Source organism: Cynocephalus volans, chromosome 1 (assembly GCF_027409185.1).
Source record: "Cynocephalus volans isolate mCynVol1 chromosome 1, mCynVol1.pri, whole genome shotgun sequence".
NCBI lineage: Eukaryota > Metazoa > Chordata > Mammalia > Dermoptera > Cynocephalidae > Cynocephalus > Cynocephalus volans.
Window position 1 is genome coordinate 27,158,159 of NC_084460.1, and position 24,538 is coordinate 27,182,696.

At 37.9% G+C, this 24,538-nt stretch overlaps 1 protein-coding gene across 4 annotated transcripts in view; it reads left to right on the forward strand.

Moving 5' to 3' along the window:
* The first annotated feature begins 1,609 nt into the window (after positions 1 to 1,609).
* CSNK2A1 (casein kinase 2 alpha 1) overlaps positions 1,610 to 24,538 on the forward strand; it is a 51,772-nt gene continuing 28,843 nt past the window's right edge. For 2 of the 4 annotated variants that reach the window (XM_063098536.1, XM_063098522.1), the window contains exons 1-2: positions 1,628 to 1,712; positions 6,852 to 6,924. The gene's annotated coding sequence lies outside the window, so the exon portion shown is untranslated. Of the gene's footprint in view, positions 1,713 to 6,851; positions 6,925 to 24,538 lie in introns of all 4 variants that reach the window. The other 2 variants (XM_063098545.1, XM_063098529.1) reach the window with 2 other exon arrangements.

The following is a 24,538-nucleotide window of genomic DNA, read 5'->3' on the forward strand; positions in this document are numbered from 1 at the left end:
TGGAGAAACTGAGGCCCAGAGAGGAGGAATGACCAGCTTTAGAACACTCACTCAGAGAGCAACTGCTGTGGATTATCGGGTAATTGGGATGAAATGTCACAGATATGTCTGGTGGATGAGGCCCAGAAAAGGTCATGGCCTCTCCCTGAGGCCATCATTATATGTCTGCAGCTGCCACCAACCTCATCCCACAGGGGAGGAGATTGTCTCTTTGGAAGCAGAAGTGCCAGTCAGCTGACAAACTGTTCAAGGAGAGCTAGAGAGGGTGGAGAGGCCCATCCCTGGGACAGGCAGCTATTCTGGGGTAGCTCGGGATAATAGCTGGTACTAAAATAACTCAGCCTCCTCACCCTTGCTCCAGCCCTCACACCTCTGCCCCACAGAGGTGAGGCTAACACTTGAATTCCTCTCAACAGCACTTACACACACCAGCTTTTAGCAGGGCCTGCAGGGGACAGGGTGATCATCAGGCCTAGCTCTGTCCACTCGGGGCTCACAGTCTGGTGGAGGAGGGAGACTAAGGACCTCAGGCTGCTGAGTGATGGTGTCTGGGTTTGGGGAAGATCAAAGGAGAGAAGATCCCCAGAGGAAAGGACTCATATATATATACAGAACTTATCCAGTCCATGAAATGACAGTAACAGAATTAACTGTCAGTGCGAAGGAAGAGAGGTAACACAGCCAAGTTCCAGGAATTGTTTGCAGTTATAATAGTGAAAGCACCAGGAATATGAGAGGGAAGTGGCAAAACAGGAGGCTGGAAAGGAAGGTTTTGACCAAATGATGGAGGGCCTTGAATGTCAACAGAAGAGTTTAGGCTATCCTTGGGCACTAGAGGGCTAAAGGAAATTTTTTTTTACCAAGAGACCATGATCAGGTTTGCATGGTAGAAAGCGTCTTGTAGCTATTTTGGGGAGACAGCCCGGGCAAGGACAGAGGGGTAGTGAGCAGACTGAAGGGAAAAAACACTATTCTGGATGGGAAGCTCTAGGTAGGACTACTGTAAGAGGAAGGAATTGGGCCTGTCTCTAGAGGGCTAGTAACGCCACTTCCCGGACTCCTGCTCCACGCCCTTCCCAGGGTCCAGCTTATTCAAAACTTTAAGTTTGAGAGCGGAAAAAAGTGCTGCTGGAACCTTAATCCTAGACAAGGGGTCCAAGCACGAGACTTCAGCTCCCACAACGCTTCGTTCTACAGGTCTGCAGGTTGCGCATGCTTTTTTCTAGGAAAGGGGGGGGGTTGGCTTGTAGGATGGTGGGACTGGCCCGCTGCATGAAGTGCGGGAAACCTAGGGACCGCCATCTTAGCTTGGGTCAAACCAATTGTACGCTTAGTGGGAGGTTCGTGTTCTCTCTCACATCAGTTCGTACAGATACTGAAATAAAATGTGCTTTACTATTGCAAGTCTTGTTATCATGCATTACGTTGAGAACTCCTTCCATTTAGCGCCCTAGACTGGAACTGAACCCCCAGATACAATAGGACATCCCAGCATGGCCGCACTCAGCTAGAGCCCGCTGGGGGCGGAGTTGGAAGCGGCCCTGCCCCGCCTCCTGGTAGGAGGGGGTTTCCGCTTCCGGCAGCGGTGGCTACAGCCTCGCTCTGGTCCCTGCGGCTGGCGGCCGAGTCGTGTGTCTCCTCCTCCGCCGCCGCCATATTGTCTGTGTGAGGAGAGGGGAGAGTGGCCGCAGCTGCTGCCGCTTCCACCACAGGTACCGTGGGAGCTGCCAGGCGATGTCGTTGGGGGTTGGGGGTGGACCCAGGGTGGGGCAACGAGCCGTGGCCGCCCTTCACGCTTGCAGCGGACTCCCGAGCGGCCCGTCGCCTTCCCCTGCCCCCCACTCCCCACACACACCAACCGAGGCCCCTGCAGCCCATCGGGGAGGCCTGGGGCCACCCCCCTCCACTTCCAAGGCGGAGAGAGAGGCGTTGGGGCAGAGGCCTATGTGAGGGTGGGAACCGGCTATCGGAGACCACCTTATTGAAGAGGAGAGGGTAGAACTGGGCGAGGACTAGGGGGCAACTTGGAGGAGGGGGTCGCCAGAGGGAGAAGGGAGCTTGAGGGGTGGGGCCGCAGGGGGACGCTGGGGGAGGGTGCTGAGGGAGTGGTGCCTGCTGGGTAGAGTGGGTGAACCCTGTCGTGTAGTAGGGCAGCTGGAATAGGGGCCTTCCTAAGGTCCCTCTGGGCGGGGCTGAACTTCCCACCTGCAGACTGGGTGCGAGGTGGAGGGAACCCCGGGCAGGGTTGGTGGGGAGAGAGGGGGAGGGGACCACGAAGTGGGGCAGACGGGTGGAGTTGGAATTAAGGGCTAATTGGGAGCCAGGGTGGAAGAGGAGAGGTATGTAGAATGAAAGGTTGACTGAGTATAAATATGTTAGTTGGTGACCTTTTTGAAAGAATAGGACTTTTTAATTTTGTTTTTTGTGGGTTATTTTTGTTTTATTGTAGTGTTGGAACCTTTCTAGACTAGGCAGGTGATGGGTGGAGCTTCTGTAGTTTGTTTTGGGGAAGCAAAGTCGGGGTCAGGAAAAGTTGCTTCTTGGCTCTTGCTTTTGTAGGGAGGAAAGAGTTCTGAAAAGGAGGTGGCAAATTATTGGGGAATACTTGATTACCTTTTCTCTGCTAAATTCTGAGAAGGGGGCTTGGGGAGAGGAAAAGAAAACTAGGAAGGAAAGATTTTTCCAAGAGTTGGAGACCTCATTCCATCTAAGGAGTGGCAGTATAGGCCAGTGGTTAAGAACCAGATTTTCTAGGTTCTCAGATATCTGGGTCCGTACTACTTAGTTGTGTGAACTAAACTCTGTAAGCTTCAGTTTTCCTACCTGTAAAATGGGGATGATGATATTTCCTAGCTCATAAGTTTATGGCAAAGAGTAAGTGAGATAATTTGTGTCGAGTGCTTACCACAGTGCTTGGAAGGTAGAAAGTGCTCAATAGATCTTACCTGTCACTACTATTAAAGGGACCAGTTGATATATTTGGGGTTCCTCCGTTCTAGGTAAAATTTATGGTCAAGAATCTGACAGTAAGCAGGGCTTTAAAATATTATCTTTGGAATTATTAAGAGTGTTTTGTTGTAGGTCAGTTGGCTTAACTGGTTTGGTAGACCTGGGGCTGAAAGTACAGGAGCAATTCTAGTTCTCCCCCGTGTCATTTTGAAAAGTTCACCTGTAGTCTTACTAGGGCAGATTTGTCCTTTTATGACTTTGAAATACTTGGCTTTCATTTGCTATTGGAGGAGGGTGTGTGACTTGCAGAAAGAATGAAATCTTGGAAATGTGCTTAGATTGATTTATCAATTGATTACAAAGTTAAGTCACCCTGGGGAAACTTCTTTTTTAAAAACATGCCTAGTTATGTCCTCTTTTATGGAATACAGAGAAGAGAAGCACACAGTTAAGGTAGAGCATGGGTTAGTTTCTGAGTTGAGAGTGAATTGCCTTGCTATTTCAGGATGAACAGGTGGGAACTTCTTCTCCGTAATGTGCTTTTAGTTCTCATTTTGCCTACCTGCTCTCTTCCAGGATGAGTACTTACTTATATTATTGTCTCTATCTCTGAACATACACCTTTATTTCACATTTTCTTTTGAAGAAAAGGGAGATTTTCTTTAGCAAGTGATTTTAAAGCCTTACATAGGGTTTGGGTTTATTGTAGACAGAATGACATAGCCCCCTCCCCTAGGATGTCCATACATTAATCCCTGGAATCTGTAGGTATGTTGCATGGCAAAAGGGACTTTGCAAATGTAATAAGGTGAAGAATCTTTTGTGTGTGTGTGGTTGGCCACAGGGATCAAACCCTGTACCTTGGTGTTATCAGTACTGTGCTCTAACCAACTGAGCTAACTGGCCGGCCTAAGGTTAAGAATCTTAAGATAGGAAAAGTATCCTGGATTTTCTGGGTAGGCTTAATCTAATCACATGAGCCATTAAAAGCAGAAAACTTTCTCCAGCTGGAATCAGAGAGATTTGAAGCATGAGAAGGACTCCATTGGCCATTGCTAGGAGTGGCCACATGGAAAGTGTGAAAAGGAACATAGGCAGCTTCTCGTAGCAAAGACCAACCCTCAGGTGACAGCCAGCAAGGAAATGGAGACCTCCTTGTACAACCATCAAGAGCCAGATTTGGCCTTGAATGAGCTTGGAAGTGTATTCTTTTCCAGAATTACCAGCAAGGAATGCAGCCTTGTAGACATCTTGATTTTGGCCTTGTGAGACTCTAAGCAGAAAACCTAGTCGAGCCCACCCAAATTCTGATCTACAGAAACTGTGAGATAATAAATTTGTGTTATTTTAAGACACTACACATTTGTGGTAATTTGTTATGGCAGCAATAGAACACTAGTATAGATTTTTGTACCAGGAGTGGGGTGTTGGCCAAAAATGGAAATGGCAGTGGGTGGAGGCTGGACGAATTTTAAAGAGCACGATAGAAATGACTTAGAATAGACTATTAGTAGAAATTGGTGTAAATGACTCTGATAGTGAGGGCTCAGATAGAAGTGAGGTACATGTTATTAGAAACTGGAGGAAAGTAGATTCTTATAAAATAGTGACAAATAGGCTTAGCAGAATTGTGTTCTGGGGTTATATGGAAAACAGAATTTGTAAGTGATAAACTTGAACATTTAGCTGAGGAGATTTCCAAGCAAAGTGTTGAAGATGCAGCCTGGTTTATTTGTGGATATGAGTCTGTTAAATGGATTGAGCCCTTATGAAATTCATGCAAAATCCACTAGGTTCTTGAGATTTGCCAGCAGAAACAATGCTAGCTTGGATCAAAAGGGACACAAAGTAAGAAATTAGATAAGGTTGTCAGACACCCCCCACCCTCCAAATTCTACTGACAGGAAGCAGACTGATAAAACTACTCACATGTAAATGTGCTGCTTTTCAGAAAAAAAGAAGGGTGGCTCAGAGGTGGAACCAAGAGCTCAGAGGGGTGGAGTTAAAAGCCACAGAAGATTTTTCCCAGGCTTCGAAGTGGAGTGGAGCTTGCCTATATTTTGAAAGTGTTTTGGGCCAGTAGCTCTGTTTTCTCTTATTTCCCATTTGAACTGGAATATCTGTAACTGTTACCTTATGCTTGTCTCACCGTAGTATGTTGGGAGTAGATAACTTGGGTTTTTTAGTTTGTTTGTTTTTAGGAATTGTGTCCCAGGAGTTGTACTTAATGTGTTATACCCAGAACCTCAGCCACACCTAAATTACAGGATGAAATTTGGGACTTTAGAACTGATGAGCTTTAGATGAGACTTTTGGACTTTGAATTGATGCTGTAATGGTATGAGACCTTTGGGGACCTTGAGATAGGATGATATATTTTGCATTTGGGAGAAAAGTAGTGAATCTTTGGAGGCCAGATTGTGGTAGGCAGATGGCCCTCCTAAGATGTGTATACTCCAGTCTTTGGAATCCGAGTATGCTATGTGGCAAAAGGGACTTTGTAGATATAATTAAGCTTTAGAATCTTAAAGTAAGAAGATTATCCTGGGTATCCTGGGTCCAGCCTAATAACATGAGCTCTTAAAAGCAAAGGACCTTCTCTGTAGTCAGATGGGGCAAAAGGGGAAAGTCAAAGATTTGAAGCATGAGAAGGACTAAACCTGCCATTTCTGGAGAGAGCCACACGGGAAGCATAAGAGGGAATGCAGGCAGCCCTAGTAGCCAAGGCCAGCCCTAGCTGACGGCCAGTAATGACATGTAGAGACTTCAGTCCAGCAACCTCAGGAATTGAATTCAGTCAACAACCCGAATGAGTGGGGAAGCAGATTTCCCTTCAGACTTTCCAGCAAGGAGCACAGCCCTCTGGACATCTTGATTTTGGCCTTGTGAGGCCCTAAGCAGAGGACCCAGCCAAGCCCATGAAACTTCTGACATATAGAAACTGAGATGATAAATTTGTGTTATTTTGTTTGTGATAATTTGTTACAGCAATAATAGAAAACTAATACAGGGGTTTTGCTGGTTTTATTTTAGAATCTTTGGGGGATTATTTTCTAGAGAACAAAGTCAGCAAAGATTATTCTGTCTTGATTTGGAAGACTTAATGGAATAATGGTTTTGAGCAGAACTTCTGCCTCTTCCTTAATATTTAAATATTCTGTTACTGTCCTTAGGTGCAGTTTGAAGGTGCTAGATGACCACCTTGGTAAGAATGTAGATTCTAGAGCTCTAGGCCATTTTGGTAGGATTTCCGCAAATTGGTGATTCTTCCATGTCTGTAATAAGCTATTTGAACAAATGACGTAGTTTCTTCATTAATTTTTATTGGCTGAAGAAAGCAATGGGCTTACATGAAAACCTTCTAAAGACTTATTTTCTATTTTTTAGAAGAGATGGAAATTGGTGATACATGGTCTTTTTTTTCTCTCACACCTCCCACGCCACCCCAGCCCAAAGTTGTAAGATCTTTCTCCCCCCTATCATTGTCATTTGAAGTTAAAAGTCGTGTTTAGGAATCGTAACTACAGAATAGAGTTTAGCTTTTAAGAAAGGTCTTTTGTTTTTATTTAACATTATCCTGTTGGATTCATAAAATGTGGAATAACTAAACTTTAGTCAGAGGATGGAGGAGGAGGAGACTGTTTCTTTTTGAGATATTACCCGAATAGAAAAATGATTACAAAATCAGAGCATTTCAGGGTATGAAGGACTTTTGAGGTTAACTGTTCGACTTCTGGGTTTCACTTACTAGAGTAAGTGAAATTGGGCCACATAAAGGTTAAGTGGTTGAGAAAGATACCTCAGCCCTAGAGCTTGCCTAGAATCCTGGTCCAGGAAATAGATAGAGAATTGTGGTTTTTGAATTATATTCCCTGAGCACCCCTTCCTTGTCCCTTTTCTAGATACTACCCAATACTGGTTACTTTATCTCTCTGTTCCTGTCTCTTCATGGTGTCATTGTGAGGATTAATTGAGGTAATGCATGTAACACATTCAGTACCTAACAGTACCTAACACAGTCAGTGCCCCCAAAATGTTAACTGTTTATAACATTTATGATGACTGTTCCTGACAACTGTATGACAACTTTTGCATAAATATTACAGAATAATTTGTACAAGTTCAGAAACTGAAAACTAATGTGATTCGCGATTGAATTTGATAAGGGCCTAGCATTTTAAGGTAGTAATAGATAATGCTTGTGATACTTGATTTAAAATGAGAAACTAGATTTGATGCTTGGACTATCACAATTAACTGGGTGACCTGTGCCAAGTTTGTTTCACAAGAGTATTGGTGTGTTCTTACACCTAAATTTTCTTCAACTCATCTAAGATGGATAATTTCAAAAGTAGCTTATCATTTAGTTGTTTACTGATAGAAATCTAGGCCACCTAGCTTTTCAAATGAAGAAATTCCTCTAGGATTATTAAGGAAAAGTAGCTACTGTCATTGTAACAAAGGATAGATTTGCATTGGGTTATAGACAATTGGTAGTTTTCCTTAAATATATTGTGTGCTCCAGAGTGGAATTCAGATCTAGTTGTTGACCAGACATACTTATTATTTATATTATAGAAATAAAGGATTATGAGTCTTTTTTAAAGTTTAGGATGAAAGAATTCACAGTTGTCACAAGATACTGCTAGGAGTAGCATTTCACTGGTTTCTACAAATTCTGTGTCTTTCAGACTTAGACAAAAAAAAATCTACTCAGCAACAGTATGGTGGGCAAGCTTTTTTTTTTTTTTTTTTTACATTAGTGGTAATAATGTTTTCTTGCATAGAAAATATTGCATTATCTGAAGTGAGGTTTTTAGGGTTAAATATCAGGGTACAGTTAGATTAATCTTTTGTAATTTTTTATGTGTCACATCTTAAATGCCCTTGTATTGGCTGTCCTTTTTATACTTTCTGTTCTTGTGGGTTTTTCTGACAGGTTTTTATTAGCTGAAACATTTTAATCTGCTTGGAAAAGTGAACACTTAGAATTTTTCTGCAATTATGTCTAAAGCTCTAATGGGCATTTCTCAATTTAGCTATCTCATTAATGTTCTATAAATTTTTAGAAAGCTACCCTAGTAAAAATGAATGGGAAAGTTATTTTCCTAAAAAACTATTATGTCATATCTGAAAGAACAAAATAGCCATTTGGGGGCTATTGAATTTATAACCAGTTAAAAGATGTTCATTCAACAGAAATGCATATATAGTGCCTGCTGCATTTCTGGCAGGTACTGTGTGCTAAGGATTTTTAGATCGTCTGTGCCCTCAAGCTCACAACTTGTAACTTTTGTAGGTTTATCTTACTAAAACTTCTGTTTGCTATCTTAGGGATAATTTCTGAAATACCTACAGAAATCGGGGGATGGGGTGGAATTGAGAATTAGCTGAGCTTGCTGACAGGGGAAGGGAAGGCAGCAGGATAGTGGGAAAGAACTCCACCTTTGGAGTGAGGCAGCGGAGTTTCGGGAAGTTTACTTAACTTTTCTCAAGACTGGATTTTCTCATCTCTACAACTGGGAGAGCATCTATCTACCTTGGGCAACTTACTTATGAACCTTCAGTTTCTTCAGCTGTAAAATGGGGATTAGTAGCACCTACAGAGGATTCTTGTGAACATTAATAACTAAAGCACCAACTAATATTATTATCTCAGGATTACTGTGAGGATTAAAGGAGATAATTTATAAAATGCCTGGATATAGGTGCCTGACTAATAATAGTTCTTTCCCTTGTGTCAGTGAGGACAGAGTGTTTATTGCCAGTGCTGTTACTTTTCACTCTTTGTTTTCTTTCTTGCTTGCTTTTTTTTTTTTTTTGGCTGGCCAGCATGGGTATCTGAACCCTTGACCTTGGTATTACAACACCATGTTCTAACCAACTAAGCTAACCAGCAAGCCCTCTATTTTCATTTTCTGCTGCCAACAGTTCTTGTGTTTTTAATGAGACTTTTGACCTGTACTTCCTGTTTCTGGTGTGGCCTACTGGGTGGGTGAGGTACCGATTTGCTGCTTACGGGTGGATCAATATGTAACTCATGACCAGTGTATATTACGTCAATTACTCATGTACAGTGTACATTACCAGAGTGGTTAATCTAGCCTTGGTGAATCTAGGATTCTCTTGCTTCAAGATAGAGAAGTGAATCTTCCAATCTCAGACTTAGGTTTTCCTGAGTTTTAGATTTGCTCACCTACAGACTTGTGAACATGGATCAGAAGTCTTAACCTGCAGTGGTTCTTCAATCATGGTTTGGGAAGTACTTGAGTATTGTGTGCTAGGGATATGTTTGGAGGAGGACTTCTTCCTGCATTAACATCTTCTCTGTGTCCTGCTTTCTCAGGTAATCTACCAACTTGCTTTCTTGTTTGATCTGTATTAAGTCATAAACTCCTTAGGCAGAGAAGGAACCTGTCTTTATTAGTTACTTCAAAGCAATTAAAAGTGTTCCATGTATTCATGATCATATAGAATGATTATGAATAGCCATCTGCTGTGGAGTTGTCCTTCCATGGGTTTTTTTTTGTTTGTTTGTTTTTTTAATGAAAACAGACATTATTGCCTAGCAATTAAAATAATAAGTATTCAAATGTGTTTTTCTGCATAATTTATTGAAGAGGTTAGTAATGTCAAATAAAACTTTTTTTATCATTTGCTTCTGTTTGTCTGTCTTCTTGACCAATTCTTCATTTTTCCTTTGAAAATGTTGCATGCTACACTTCAGGCAATGACAAATTTTTAAACATCGGTGCTGAGTACCTGAACATTCATCTGCAGATATCTATATGTTCTTGTTACATGCAGTTTTGATCCTAGTGGTTTTTTCACAGCCATCCTCTGTGACAATTTTTGTAAACATTTATCAGAACAACCTTCATACACCTTGAAAACTCAGAGGTTTTGTTGCACCTTCAACAGCTCAACACTGAGGCCTGTAGATGCCACCACCTCCCAGCCAGCTTGGTGGTGGTAGTGGGAGGGGGCGGGACATGTCTCATGTGCCTTCCTCCCTCCCTTCTGCTGCCATGCAGAAAAACTTTTCCATTTTTAAAAAACCTGATTTTTTGTAGCAGCCAGCTGCAAAAACAAAACAAAACTGATTTTTGTACAGTCATTTGCTTGGTGGCCAGCCCATTCAGATAAGAGAATAATGAAGAACCCTGACTGTTGAGATACTCTCCCCACCCCCTTGCCTCCAGAGGCAAAAATAAAAAATAAAGCAACTCATTTTATTATAGTATTTTTGTTAGGCTGTTAATAAATCAGTTTGCGGAATTAAAGAAATAATGTTGAATTTAGAGAAAAGTACCTGTTTAGGCTTTGAATCCTAAACAGACTTGGGTTCAAATCTGGCCTCCACCACTTAGAAATCCTGTGATTTTGGGCAGCTTATTTAACCTCTGAACCAGTTTTATTTCCAAAATGGTACTATGCATCTCATACCATTCCTGGTTTATAAGAGGCATTCAAGTGGTAGCAGTAGTTATTACGTACATAAATCTGGATTTTACTTTAGATTATTCTAGGTCTCAAATGAAGCTTTCCATCTTTTGATTCCCGAGGTTTTTGAGGCCAGTGGAATAAAGTTTCACATTGTAACTTTATTTTGCTTGTGTTAACAGGTAAAAACGTACACAGATAAAGACTTTTCTGCCTATCATTTATTATATTCAGTATTATAAGAGACAATACTAGACTTCAGATTTCTGTTAAGTGTTTGGGGTAGAACTGTATTAAACCAAATTAAACTACTTGAGTTCCCTTATAATACCTCTCTTCTGGAAGACCTCCCACTGTTGGCTCTGTCACTTATGTAACATTGACACTTTGATCTCTTTTCTAGTTTAAAGATAGAGAAATGAAATTCACACAGAGGGATCAAATGCTTATGCTCTTTCTTTTGCTGTACTTCCTAGTTTGTTTTATGGAAGAAATACTTGTATGTATTGCCTTTCAAAACAAGAATGTTGTATATTTTGTAGATAAGAATAAAAGCAGAAGTGGCCAGTGGCATGTTAGGATTCTAATCTCCTAAAATTAAATATCCTGCAGGTTTACACAAGTGGTAACTTCATGAATTATCAGGTATTATTGTGAATATTTATATATTCCAAATTCAGACCCTTAATTAGGACCAAAATAAACTTACTCTGTTAACTTTGAACAGGTAGTTTTCTTATTCGGTGTGCACTTGGGATCTTGGGATTTGAAGTTCCAGAGAGAGTCAGGGAAACTTTGTTGTTAACCTTTTTGAGCTGTATGTTTTTCACAATTTAAGAAACAAAAACACCACTACTTTTGGGGCATTAGTTTGATAAGAGAGAGAATGTTGTTGGCCATGGTTACCACCTTAAGTTGAGACAGGAAAAGAGAATCAATATAAAGTGGTGGGGAAAAAAGATAACTTCATTTAATCTTACATTTATTTTTACCGTTAACCTGCTTTCTTTTGCCCTATTCTTCCGAACTAAGGTTAGGAGGCTTAGTTTTTGTTTATTTTTGGTTTTTTTTGGTTTTTGTGCCAGTCACTGCCAAATAGATGACCTCCCAGAAGAAATGGTTGCCCGTTGGTGGTATATCTGGACTATACTTGAAAGCTACAAAAGGTGACTGCATATCTCTTGAAATAAGGGCATTTGTGAAATAGTTTTCTCAACCTACTGCATGGATTTTGACTATTCAGGCTGTGATATCCACAAGTTACTGAAAACAGAATTTCTCAACCAACGTACTGTGTCAGGGGAGTTACAAATATGTTGAGATATGGATTCCCTCAGACTTTGGCAGTTTATAAGCAGGTACAGTGCATACAAGCCAGTGATGTTAGATCTGGGGCAGTCTTGCTCCTTTACCTCAGTGTGCCGTACAAATATTTTTTGTGTCTTGATTTTAAATAAGGCTGGAAGCCTGATTTAGAAAGTTCAGTAATTGGGTATCTTAACAGTTTTAAGATTCAAGGGGCCACCAGTCTTAAAATAATCTTGGCTTTAAGTTTAAAAAAGAACATTTTAAGGTATCTCTCTGACTCCCAAGTAATTTTCTTTCCACAGATGACTCAAGGGATAAACTTAAAAATGTAAAACTCTAAATGATTTAAGGTTGGACACTTGTGAAGAAAGACATGTTCTTATTTTTTTTAAATAGTGTGAGGCAAAAATAAAGTTAGCATTTGTAAAGTTTGTCCTCACCTGACTAACTTAGAATGCCACTGTATCTTTTCTGAAGCTGACATTTTGTTAATCATTCATCAAGCCTTAGGTCTCAGGCTAGAACATAAGTTGAAACCTAGAATACATTGTCTTCCTCTTTTCCTTCGGGAAAGAATGAGATATACTTAGTTTGAGCAATTTAATTTTTAAATATTTATGTAAATTACCAAATTAGCCTTTTTAAATAGCTCTTTTCCAGTGTTAAAAATGTACATTTCCTGTTTGTCTAACTCAGTGATTATTCCACTGGCGTTTACAGATTCCTCTAAGCCTATAATAAATTTTTTCTTCAAAAAATGTACATGTGCATGCTATTGTATATACATTTTCAAGAAGTTCATAGCCTCTGATCTCATAGATGAATTCCATTTTCAGTGCCATGATTTGTATAGTCCAAATAATAGGTTCCCTTTTTCATTGTTTTTATTTATTTATTTATAGGTTTATAGATTTAATATAGAGCAGATATTGATAATGCAGATACCTTCAGGAGTCAGGCCAGTAAGATAAATGGAGTTGTCCAGGTTTACATGTGGCATCTCCAGTGGGTGTGTTTTAAAACATCCCATTGTTGCACATTCACAACTCAGCACATCCAACTGATTTTTGTCAGTGCTGGAATGAAGAATCATTGTTACCAGGCTTTTCTCCTCCTTTCCTTCTTTTGAGAAACTGAAAGTTAATTTTTTTTTTTTTTTTAATGCTGGCAACTGTCACTTTAAAAAACATTTATTAGGAAACATTTTAATACATTGTTCAACTTAACAGCTGATTTACTTTTTAAAAACACTGTGAAAAACTTGTACACAAATGTTCATAGCAACATTATTTATCATAGCCAAAAAGTGGAAACAATCCAAATGTCCATCAACTGATGAATAAACAAAATGTGGTATATACATATAGTGGATTCAGCCCAAAAAAGAATGAACTACTGATACATGCTACAACATGGATGACACAAAAGGCCACATATCACATGATTTCATTTATATGTAATGTTCAGAATGATAAATTCATAGAGACAGAAAGCAGATTAATGGTTTCCAGGAGATGGGGCGGGAGGGTGTGTTAGGTTTCTTTTGGGGATGATGGAAATGTTCTGGAATCACATAGTGGTGATGGTTGCACAACATTGTGAATATACTAAAAACCACCAAATTGTACCCTAAAATAGTGAATTTTTAGATTGTGTATTATCTCAATTTTTGAAAATACTGTATAAGCCAAGTAGGATATACAAGGGGACATCACAGAGTGTGGGGAAATGGAATTAAAAGATAAAAATTAAAAATGTAAACTTTCTCAACATAAGCTCCATAAAGTTCAAGACACTTTTGTAAACAACAATACCAGCCATTTAGTCCATACCTAAAGAACTGAGGGTCCTAGGAATTTAACTATGTCAATGCAGTCTTTTTACTTTAACTGAAGAAAAATGGGTGCCCTTTAAAAAATTTTTAATATTAGAAAACAAAAAGAAGTCTGAGGAGCCAAATCAGGATTGTAAGGTAAATGCCTAACGAGTTCCCATCGATACTTGCAAAATTGCCCTTGTTTGATGAGAGGGATGAGCAGGAAGAGCATTTTCGTGGTGAAAGACTGGTGAAGCTTTCCTGGGCATTTTTCTGCTAAAGCTTTGAAACTTTCTGAAAGTAAGCTCTGCTAACTTTCTGAAAACATTCTCTTGGTAAGCAGATGTTATCATTCTTTGGCCCTCCAGAAAGTCAACAAGCAAAATACCTTGAGAATCCCCAGAAATTGCTAATATGACCTTTGCTCTTAACCAGTAGACTTTGCTTTAACTAGACCACTTCCACTTCTTGGCAGCCATTGCTTTGATTGTGCTTTGTCTTCAGGGTCATACTGGAAAAGCCATGTTTCATCTCCTACAGTTATTTGAAGAATGCTTCAGGATCTTGATCCCACTTGATTAAAATTTCCATTGAAAGTTCTGCTGTTGTCTGCAGCTGATCTGGGCACAACAGTTTTAGCACCCATAGAGCAGAAGTTTTGCTCAACTTTAGCTTTTCAGTCAGAATTGTATAAGCTGAACCAGTCGAGATGTCTTTGGTGTTGGTTTTTGTTTTTGCTGTTAATCCTCAATCCTCTTCAGTTAGGGCACAAACAAGATTAATGTTTTCCTTGCAAATTAATGTGGGTGGCCTGCTGCTGCGGGCTTCATCTTCAACTTCGTCTTGTCCCTTCTTAAAGCAAGTTATCCATTTCTAAACTGCTAATTTCTTTGGTGGAACTGTACCCATAAACTTTTCATAAAGCATCAATGATTTCACCTTTCTTCCACCCAAGTTTCACCAAATTTGATGTTTGTTCTTGTTTCAATTGTAGCAGAATTCACGTTGCTCTGATAGGGGCTCTTTTCAAACTGATGCCTTATCCTTCTTAGTGCCTCAAACTAGATCCTGTTCAGACATGTTGTAACAAGTTAGTATGAGTTTATTTTGGTGCAGACAGTTTTGAAATCCATACATGGTTTTTTCGTAATACACGTTTTCCTTGAACTTTTTGAAGACCCCTTGTGCATGTGTCTATGTGTGTGTATGTATATAATCACCAGCTTACAGTGTTTGCTGTGAAGAAGAATAAATAGGCTGTGGATCTAGACAACTATTTTCAAGTCATCACCTCTCTGTGATATTGGAGAGGTTGCCATTTTGCTTTCCGTAAAATGGAGAAGACATTACCTAGATCTTGGACTTGCTGGTTTAAAAGTGATAAATACAAATCTGAAGAATAAATGACTGACATAGGCATTCACATAATGTCTTTAGAATTGAAAGCCAGCCAATGTTTGCTGCACTCGGTTCCAGCCTGTTTTCCAGTTTTGGCAAGTTAAGACAACCCACACTATTAACTATTGCTTATTGATCACCTGCAGGTAGTATGGTTGTCTCCTGTGTAACCTACCTCCATGACAGTAAAGGAGTGGGAGAGGGTGTTAATCCCTATATTCTGCAGTTTTCTAACTGTGATCAGATAGGTTAATAACATATCCAAGGTCATATCTAGGTCTTAGTTGTTCAAATGTACCTGTTCTTTCCTTAAACTCATGATGCCTTGTAAATCCAGGTTTCATTCAGTAATAGACTACTGAACTGTTTCTCTAACTCTATCAAGGCTTGTCAGTCACTGTGCTCATCATATGGGTAAGTCACACAACCTGAAACCTCATAAAAGTGTATGGCTCCAAGATCTCTGACACATGCTGACTGGTTTCGCATCTCTTTGGGAAGTGATAGTATGAAACTGTTTTACCTCTGGTGTTAGTGATGGAAGCAGTAACATTTATAGGTAAGACTCAAGAGCATCTTTAAAATCATCTGCAGATTAGATATCCATTATATAGCCAAACTTCTTTTCTCAGTTTTGAACAGGAGTGGGCCCATGTATAGGCAAGATTGATTTTTGCCAAAATGTTGTCTTTTACTATCTTGCTATTCAGTTCATCAAATATTTATGGAACACTTCACCATGCTAGTCACTGTGATAAATACAAGCATATACTAAGAGAAATAAATTGCAATACAAGTCCTTGTATTCATAATCTAATGAGGAAAGAGATTTGTGTAAACAGCACACATTCAGTGTCATAATGTAATGGGAAGGCTTCATAGTGGATATAAAACATACAGGTTCTTGAGGGGTGAGTAGGATTTCCCCTAGCAAGCAGTATTGGAGGGTATAATCAAAGGGTAAAGGCCCAGAGACTTGGGGGAGCAAGTTCAGTACTCAGTTGTTTAAAAAAATATTTGAAAAACATTAAGTTGTGCAGTAGGAAGACATCAGGATAGACAGAGGTTAAAATACTGATTGAATTTATTGGTTATGAGACTATTCAGAGTTTTTGCTTCTTGCGTCAGTTTTTTTCCCCCTCTAGGATTTTGAGATTTATTGGCATAAAGTTGTTAATGATATTCTTTTATCTTTTTACTAACTGCAGGATCTGTAGTGATCTGTCCTTTTCCATTCTTGATATTGGATGTTTGCCCTAATTTCTTTTTCTTTCTTTCTTTTTTTGTCAGTCATGCTACCAAGTTTTAAAATCAATCTTATGAGACTTTCACTGTTTTTTAAATTTCTACTTTTACTTTTATTTTTTCTTTCTCCTTACTTTGGGTTTATTTTATTTTTAGATCTATTGAGATGTGTGTAACTTAATATTTATCGTGCTTTTCTTTTCTTTTTTTTTTTTTTTTGTCTTTTTCGTGACCGGCACTCAGCCAGTGAGTGCAGCGGCCAGTCCCATATAGGATCCGAACCCGCGGCGGGAGCATCGCCGCGCTCCCAGCGCCGCACTCTCCCGAGTGCGCCGCGGGCTCGGCCCTCGTGCTTTTCTAATACATACCTTTAAGTTTATAAATTCCAAGTCCTACTTTTACTGTATCTACATGCTTTGAAATGTGGTATTTTTACTAACAACCTGTCTGTATACTAACCTGTATGTTTGAGATGTATCACTTTTAGACAGCATATGATAGATTTTTTTTCTTTTTCAATCTTATTTTTCAAATTAATATACAGTAAAATTGACTCCTTTTTGTGTGTACCGTTCTATGATTTAACAAACGCATGGAATCAAGTAACTTCCATCACAACCAGGACACAGAAGAACAATTATATCACTTTCCACATGTTACCCTTGGTAGTACTACCACCCCTAATCTCTGGCAACCACTGTTCTGTTTGAGTTATTGTAGTTTTAACTTTTCAAGAATGTTATTACATGAACAGAATCAAACAATATGTAATATTTTGAGACTGGCTTCTTTTATTCAGCATATTGCCTTTGAGATTTATCTAAGTTGTATGTATCAATGGTTCCTTCCTTTTTACTGCTGAGTAGTATTCCATCCTATGGATGGACCACAGTTTATCCATTCACTCTTTGAAGGACAATTTGGTTTTCGTTCTTTGGTGATGATGAATAGAGCTGCTATAAACAAACATGTATAGGCTTTTTTGAACACGTTTTCATTTCTGGAGGGTAAATACCTATGATTGGTATTGCTGGGTCATGTGAAAAGTCTAAGTTTAACTTATAAGAAACTGCCAAACTGTTTCTAGAATGTCTATACTGTTGCATTCCCAACAGCAGTGTATGAAAATTACAGTTGCTTCATATCCTCTCTAGCAGCACCTGTTATGGTTAGTATTTAACTTATAGTGTTGAAGTAATTTCAGGTTTACAGAAGAGTTACAAAGATAGAACCTTCATATACCCTTTACCCACTTTCCCCTAATGTTAACATCTTACATAACAACAATACTTTATCAAAGCTAAGGAATAAACAGTGGTACAATACTATTAACTAAACTATAATAAATAAACTTTACTTGGATATTACCAGTTATTTCCTTTTTCTGTTCAAGGATCCAGTCTAGGATTCCACGCTGCATTTAGTCATCATGTCTCTTTAGTATCCTCCAGTCTGTGACAGTTTCTCAGTTTTACTTTGATTTTCATGACTTGAAAACTTCTGAAGAAGACTGGTGAGATATTTTGTGGAATGTCATTCAATTTAGGTTTGACTGATGTTTTCTCAAGATTAGGTTAGATGGATTTTTGAGAAGACTACCACAGAGGTGCCCTTCTCATCATATCATATCAGGGGTATATGATGTCAATGTGACTTATCACTAATAATAGTTCAGTAGTGTCTGCCAGGTTTCTCTACTGTAAAGTTACTATTTCTCCCTTTCCATACTTACTTATTAGAAGGGCATTCCTGAGTCCAGACCAACTTTGAAGGGAAGGAAAATTAAGCTCCACCTCCTCAAGGGAGGCATATCAAATAATTTATGGACTTATGTTAAAACCACCGCAGTAATTAATAAATATTCTGGAGAAGATATTTTAAGTCTATGCATATAATCCTGTTTTTACTAAAATCTTTACTCACTAATTTTAGCATCTGTCAGTGGATCTTGCCTGTAGTAATTGCTGTTAGTCTAATAGTGATCTAACTTTCTCTCTCTCTCTTTCTTTCTTTTTTTTTTTTCCTTTCTCTCTACATGTACTGGTTGGAATTCTTATGTAAGGAAGGTTTTTAAAATTTATTTATATAGTATGGATACATGAACATTATTTTATTGTTTGGAGTTGCAGTCCAATACCATTATTATTTTATTCAGATTGTTCCAGCTTTTGCCACTGGAGCTTCTTCAAGTTGGCTCCCATGTCCCTTTAACTACAAGATTTGCCAGGCTTTCTTTTATTTTTTCTGCCCCAATCCTAGAATCAGCCATTTCTCCCAAAGAGCCCATGTTCCTTTTTTCGGAGAATGATATTTAGAAACCAAGATGTGGGCACTAGGTATTCTCATTGCTTACTCAGTGTAACTGCTTTTAGGTACTCTCAGTAGACAGAGCTAGGAATTTGTATCTGGTAATTTTTACTCCATGGTATACAATTCTGTGGGTTCTGACAAAATCATGTCTACAGTATCATATAGAACACTTTCAATTTTTTCTCCATCTCTATAGTTTTTGCCTTTTCCAGACTGTGATATAAATGGGAGTTGTCCCTCTGTGTTGAGAGCATTGATTCCAGGACCCCCTGTAGATAACAAAATCTGCAGATGCTCAAGTTCCTATGTAAAATGGTGTAGTATTTGCATATAACCTACACATCCTCCCATACACTTTAAATCATCTCTAGATTACTTTTAATACCTAATACATTATAATTGCTATGTAAATAGTTGTTATACTGTGGTTTTTTATTTGTATTATTTTTTATTTTTGTATTATTTTTTATTTTATTCTTTTGAATATGTTCAGTCTCTGGTTAGTTGAATCCACAGATGTGAAACCTGTAGATACAGAGGGCCGAATGTATACCATATGTAGCTTTTCAGGTCTGGCTTCTTTACTTAACAAAATACATTTAATATTCATCCATGTTATTGCACAGATCAATAGTTTGTTCCCTGTTTTTTCTGAGGAGTGTTTCATTGGTGTAATTGTACCACCGATTGTTTATCCATTTACTTGTTGGATCTTGGTTGTTTCCATTTTTTTACAGTTATGAATAAAGCTGCTATAAAGATTCACTTACAGGTTTTTGTGTAAACGTAGATTTTCATTTCACTTAAGTAAATATCTAGGAGTGGGAATGCTGGTTGTATGGTAAATGTATGTTTGACTTTATAAAAAACTGCCAAACTACTTTCTAAAGCTGTGCCATTTTTCATTCCTACCAGTAATGAATTAATTCCTGTTACTCTGTATCCTCACCAGCTTTTGGTATTGTTAGTTTTTTTGCTTTTAAAAAATCTTAGCCATTTTAATAGATCCATAGGGGTATCTCGTTGTGACTCTAATTTCCCTAATGACTAACACCGTAGTTTATCTTTCCACATGCTTATCCGTATATCTTTTTTTTCTTTCTTTCTTTCTTTTTTTTGTTGTTTCTGGTGGCTGGCCAATAGGGGGATCCAAACATATATCTTTCTTGTGGAAAGTGTCTGATCAGATCTTTTTATCAATTTTTTTCTTTTACGGATCATGCTTTTAGTGTCATGTCTACCAAGTATGACAAACCCCCAGTGGCAAGATTTTCTCCTAAAGGTTTGATAGTTTTATAAGTTTTTACATTTAAACCTATGATTCATTATGAATTATTTTTTATATAAAGTGTTGTGAGGTTTAGGTTGAAGTTCATGATTTTGCACCTAGATCTCCAGGCATTCCAAACCATTTATAGAAAAGATTATTCTTTCTGTGTTGAACTGCCTTTGTTCCTTTATCAAAAATCAATTGACCAGGGCTGGCTATTGAACTCATTTGGTTAGAGCACAGCCTTGTAACACCAAGGTCAAGGGTTCCATTCTACATGCTGGCCAGCTACCAAAAAAAAAAAGAAAAAAATCAATTGACCATATTTGTGTGGGTGGGTGTATTTCTGTACTTTTCATTCTGTTCCATTGATCTATGCTTTATACCTTTGCCAGTACCACACTTTTGATAACTACAACTTTGTAATATGTCTTAAAACCAGATAGTGGGGTTCCTTTTGCTTTATTATTATTTTTCAAAATTTTGATTAATAGTTCTCTTTTAATCTAGATTGACAGTCTTTGTCTTTTACCCGGATAATGTGTTCCATTTATATTTAATATAAGTATTAGTCATTTTTCAGTTTAACTTTTTCCTGTTTCATATATTCCGGGTTTTTTTTTTTTTTTTTTTTTTTGCCATCTTATTTCTTTCCAATCTTATCAATCCTTTTTATCATTCTATTATTTTCCTCTTTCCAGTTTGGAAATACATGCTATTTTTGTTCTATAATTAGTTACCATTATAGATGTTATAACTTGCAGCCATAACCTGTCAAAGTCTGATATTAATCAGTGACTTTATCCTCTTTTCAGATAATAAAAGGATCTTAGCACACATTAATGACAGCTTCCCAATATAATATGCTTTTGTTGTCATGTGCTTTAAATTTATTTTTTAAGGCTCCCTGTAATATTGTTATTTTTTTATATAGTCAATGTTTGTTTGAAGTTTTTCCATAAATTTTCCTCTTTTTTGCTCTTTATTTTCTCTTTCAACTCAAACCTTCCAAATGGGATTATTTTTCTTTATCTAATTTAGAGATATTTGATAATAGAATTTTAATTTTGCAGTTAATTTATTTTTTACAGCATACTGCAGTTATTAAACTATTTGGGCTTCATTGTTGGTTTTGGAAAATAAACTGTTCTAATGTTGCTCTTTGAATATAATCTATCTTTCTCTGCTTGCTTTTCAGGTTTCTCTTTGTCTTTGGTTTTTCTGCTGTTTTACTATTATATATTTTGTTGAGAGTTTCTTTTCATTGATCTTTTTGGAAATTGTTGGTTTCTCATTCTGGAATTTGATTGTGTCTGGTTGCTTCTGGGAACTTCTTAACTATTTTCAAATATTGCCTTTGCCCTATTCTCTCCTTTTCTCTTAGTAGTAGAAATTAAAAGCTTATCAAACTGTTTCACTCTCATTTTTCCATAGTTTTGACTCCTGTTACATTGTGGATAATTTCTAGCCTGTTTTCCAGTTCATTAGTTTTCTTTTCAGCTTTGTTGAATTTACTGTCAAATCGATTTCATTTATTTCTAAAAGTTCTATTTTGTTCTTTTTTTTTTTGAAATCTGCTGTGTTGCTTTTTAAAGTATCTTATTCCCTGCAGATATTCTGAAGCTTATCTCTTACTTCTATAAGCATGATCAACATATTTATTTTATAGTTTGAGTCTGATATGATCAGAAGTCTGTGGGTCTTTTCTGTTATCTAATTTTCTGCAATTTCTTACTCTTGGCGTCTTTTCCTTCAATAACTAGTTATCTTTGATTATAAGCCGGACATTGTATTTGAAAAATTATTTGTAGGAATTATTTGAGGAATCATTAAGGTACTTTTCTTCACAGAAAGCTTGCTTATGTCAGGTATCCACGGACACTACTGGTCCAGGGACCACCTAAAAAGAAGCTTAAGATATGGTATTCCCTCCAACAGGACCATAATTTATTCTTGGATCTTCTGCTTCCCATTCAGTCTCATCCTAATCGTGTAGCCTTCTGAAGTCCCAGTTTATCATGGATATAGGCTCTCTTATTAGACTCCTCACTTTATGAGGGCCCTTGGCTTTGGTTTATGTCAGAACAAAATTCTAATTTTCAGGGATTAACAAAGGCTTTTTGGTCTTCCTTGCTTCCTTGCTTCTCTGGATTCCCATTTTCTTTTCACTTTTGGTTATAGTTGCTTCTCTGTCTTCCTTAAGAATGAGTGTGTGTGTATTTAATCCATTCTCTTTAGTTGTTCTCAGTGGGAGTATTGATCCTAATAACCTGGCCTACCATTAATGAAAACAGGAAAATTGGCTTCAGAAATCTTAATTTCTTACTTTGAAAACTGGGAAGCTCTAACCACACTTTTAGGGATCATCTACAACTCTTAGGTACTTGTCTTTCTAGGTATTTTGCTTTGTGACCTTTGCAGTAGAGCTGATTTGTGTGGGGAGTGGAGAACAGAAGAGAAAGAATTGCAATGGTTGTGAATTAATGATTGTTTTAAGCCCAAACAGTAACAGTTGAGTAAAGTAGACTAATAGTCTGTAAATCAGATATAAAAGGGTTGCTGATCTGATGTGCTTCTTATAAGGCAGTAACAAAGTGTGCCAGCCTTTTGTTGTTTTAGGGTACAAAATTATAGGTCTTTAAAATTCTTAACTTGCTTAAAGTATTGTGCTTTATAATTTCTTGTTTTAGTGTTTTACATGTGAATAATTCCTATGTATTGTTCAAAACATAGCTTAGATGTTATTTTTTTCCTTGACAGCTTTCCCCAAACATTTTAGGTACTTCATAAATATTTGTTGAATGAATGATGGGTTGGTGGGTGATTTAAATACCCTTCAATGCCTGCAAAGCACCATGACTTAATTCTTTCAAGTACTGATCACCTGAGATTGTAATGGTCTGGGGTTTTTTTTTGTTCCACTCCCCACCCCACCCCCACCCCCTCCGTCTGCGGGCAAATATACTTTCTCTTTATTCTCCAGGGCCTAGAGAAGGAATCCCCTCCAGACAATCAGGTACACATTACCTGGTACTTAGTAAGTGTTCACTAAATGCTTACTGACTGAGCATTCTACTCTTGATTTGAAAGGAAGAGAGAATTGAAAATTAAGGCCAACTATGGGCATTTGAAACAAGTAACTCAAATATTAGCTACTCCTGCTTTTTTGGTATTCATTTGGCCTTCTAATCAGTGCCACTCTTGTAAGGGGAGACAAGCAAGTGTGTTTGACTAAATTTTTATCTTTGCTTATACAACAAGGCAGGAAAGTATACATAGTTTTACTCCCCCCTGAATTTGTTCCACAAATCTTCCCTCTTACTAGTTTATGCTGCCTGGTTGCTTGGAAGAAGAGTTCGTTCTCCATAGCAGTGCTTAAAAGATAAGTTCCTTATCAGCTGCTTTTCCTCTAAACAAACAGTCCTAAATCATGTAGTCAGTGCAACCTAAGCACAGTCCTCATTCTTTACTGTAGAAATCTTTGTCCTGTCTGGATGATTATTGAGATCTTGCTCATTTACTATGGCTGATCTAGGGATGGTAGGGGGATTTTTTTGTTTTTAAGACAGAGATTAATAAACATTGGGTTAAAAAGAACTAATAAAACTTTATTACAGTTTGAAAATTGACTTACCTTTTTTTTTTTTTAAAGATGACCAGTAAGGGGATTTTAACCCGTGACTTGGTGCTGTCAGCACCATGCTCTCCCAAGTTAGCTAACTGGCCATCCCTATATAGGGATCCAAACCCATGGCCTTAGTGTTGTAAGCACCACACTCTCCCAAGTGAGCCACGGGCCGGCCCCTTACCTTTTTTAATTTAAAGTTCCAGAGTAATCTTTGTTATTTCTTATACTAGGAAATTCATCAATAAAAGTACATTAGCAGAAATGACTGGTGAGACTTGTACAGTTTTCTGGTATTGGACCATTACTTAGCCTCTAGTGTGTTTTCTTTTTTGTTTTTTGTTTGTTTGTTTTTTAGTTGCCAGATTAAAAAACGGGAATCACATAGAGTTGTAGCCATTAGAGGTAGGTAGAGGCTGACTAAGGGCAAGAGGAGTTTTTATTGAAATTAATTCTACTATATTCAGTTTATGTCAGTTAACTTGTTTTGGTAATGCATAATTTAGCTTTAGGGTTTAATGGAGTTGTGGGTTTTTTTTGTTTTTTCATTTACTTATATTTTTTTAAAGAATAGGTTATGCAGAGCCATGTGTAATTGGCCTTGGTGTGGTCTGACATTACTGAGGAAAAATTGTTAACAATGTAATTTCTCATAGCTGATTAATTGGCTTCTCTTAGGGCAAACATTGAGCAAAAAAGACTTAGCCATGCTTTCAAAGTCAATCTGAGGGCTTTTAAGTAGACTTAGTGGTCTGAAATTGTTAGCCAGTGAAGTTACATGTCCTTTTATGCAATTACATGGGAACAGTAAGGACTAAATAAGTTAATTTAAAATGGAAATTGTTAGGAAAGGAAATACTTTTTCTGTATGTCAGATTTTCTTAAGGTATACTTGTATTATGTACAGTAGATAGGAGAATTGACCTTCCAGATATCCAGGATTTAGGCACTTTTTCCAACTTCAAATAAGCTGTTGTAAAAATTGTGAAAATAAAGTTTCTCCAGTATTCTCTTAATTTGAATTATTGGTTTGTGGGGGGAGAGAGAGATCTTCATTGTAATCCTTTTATTTAATAGAAGAAGTTATAATTGGGAAAGGGAACAATGACTCAAGAACCCTTGACTTGGTTTTCTGTTTCTCCTTGTTGTGTACCAGATGACCTGATGTGTTTAG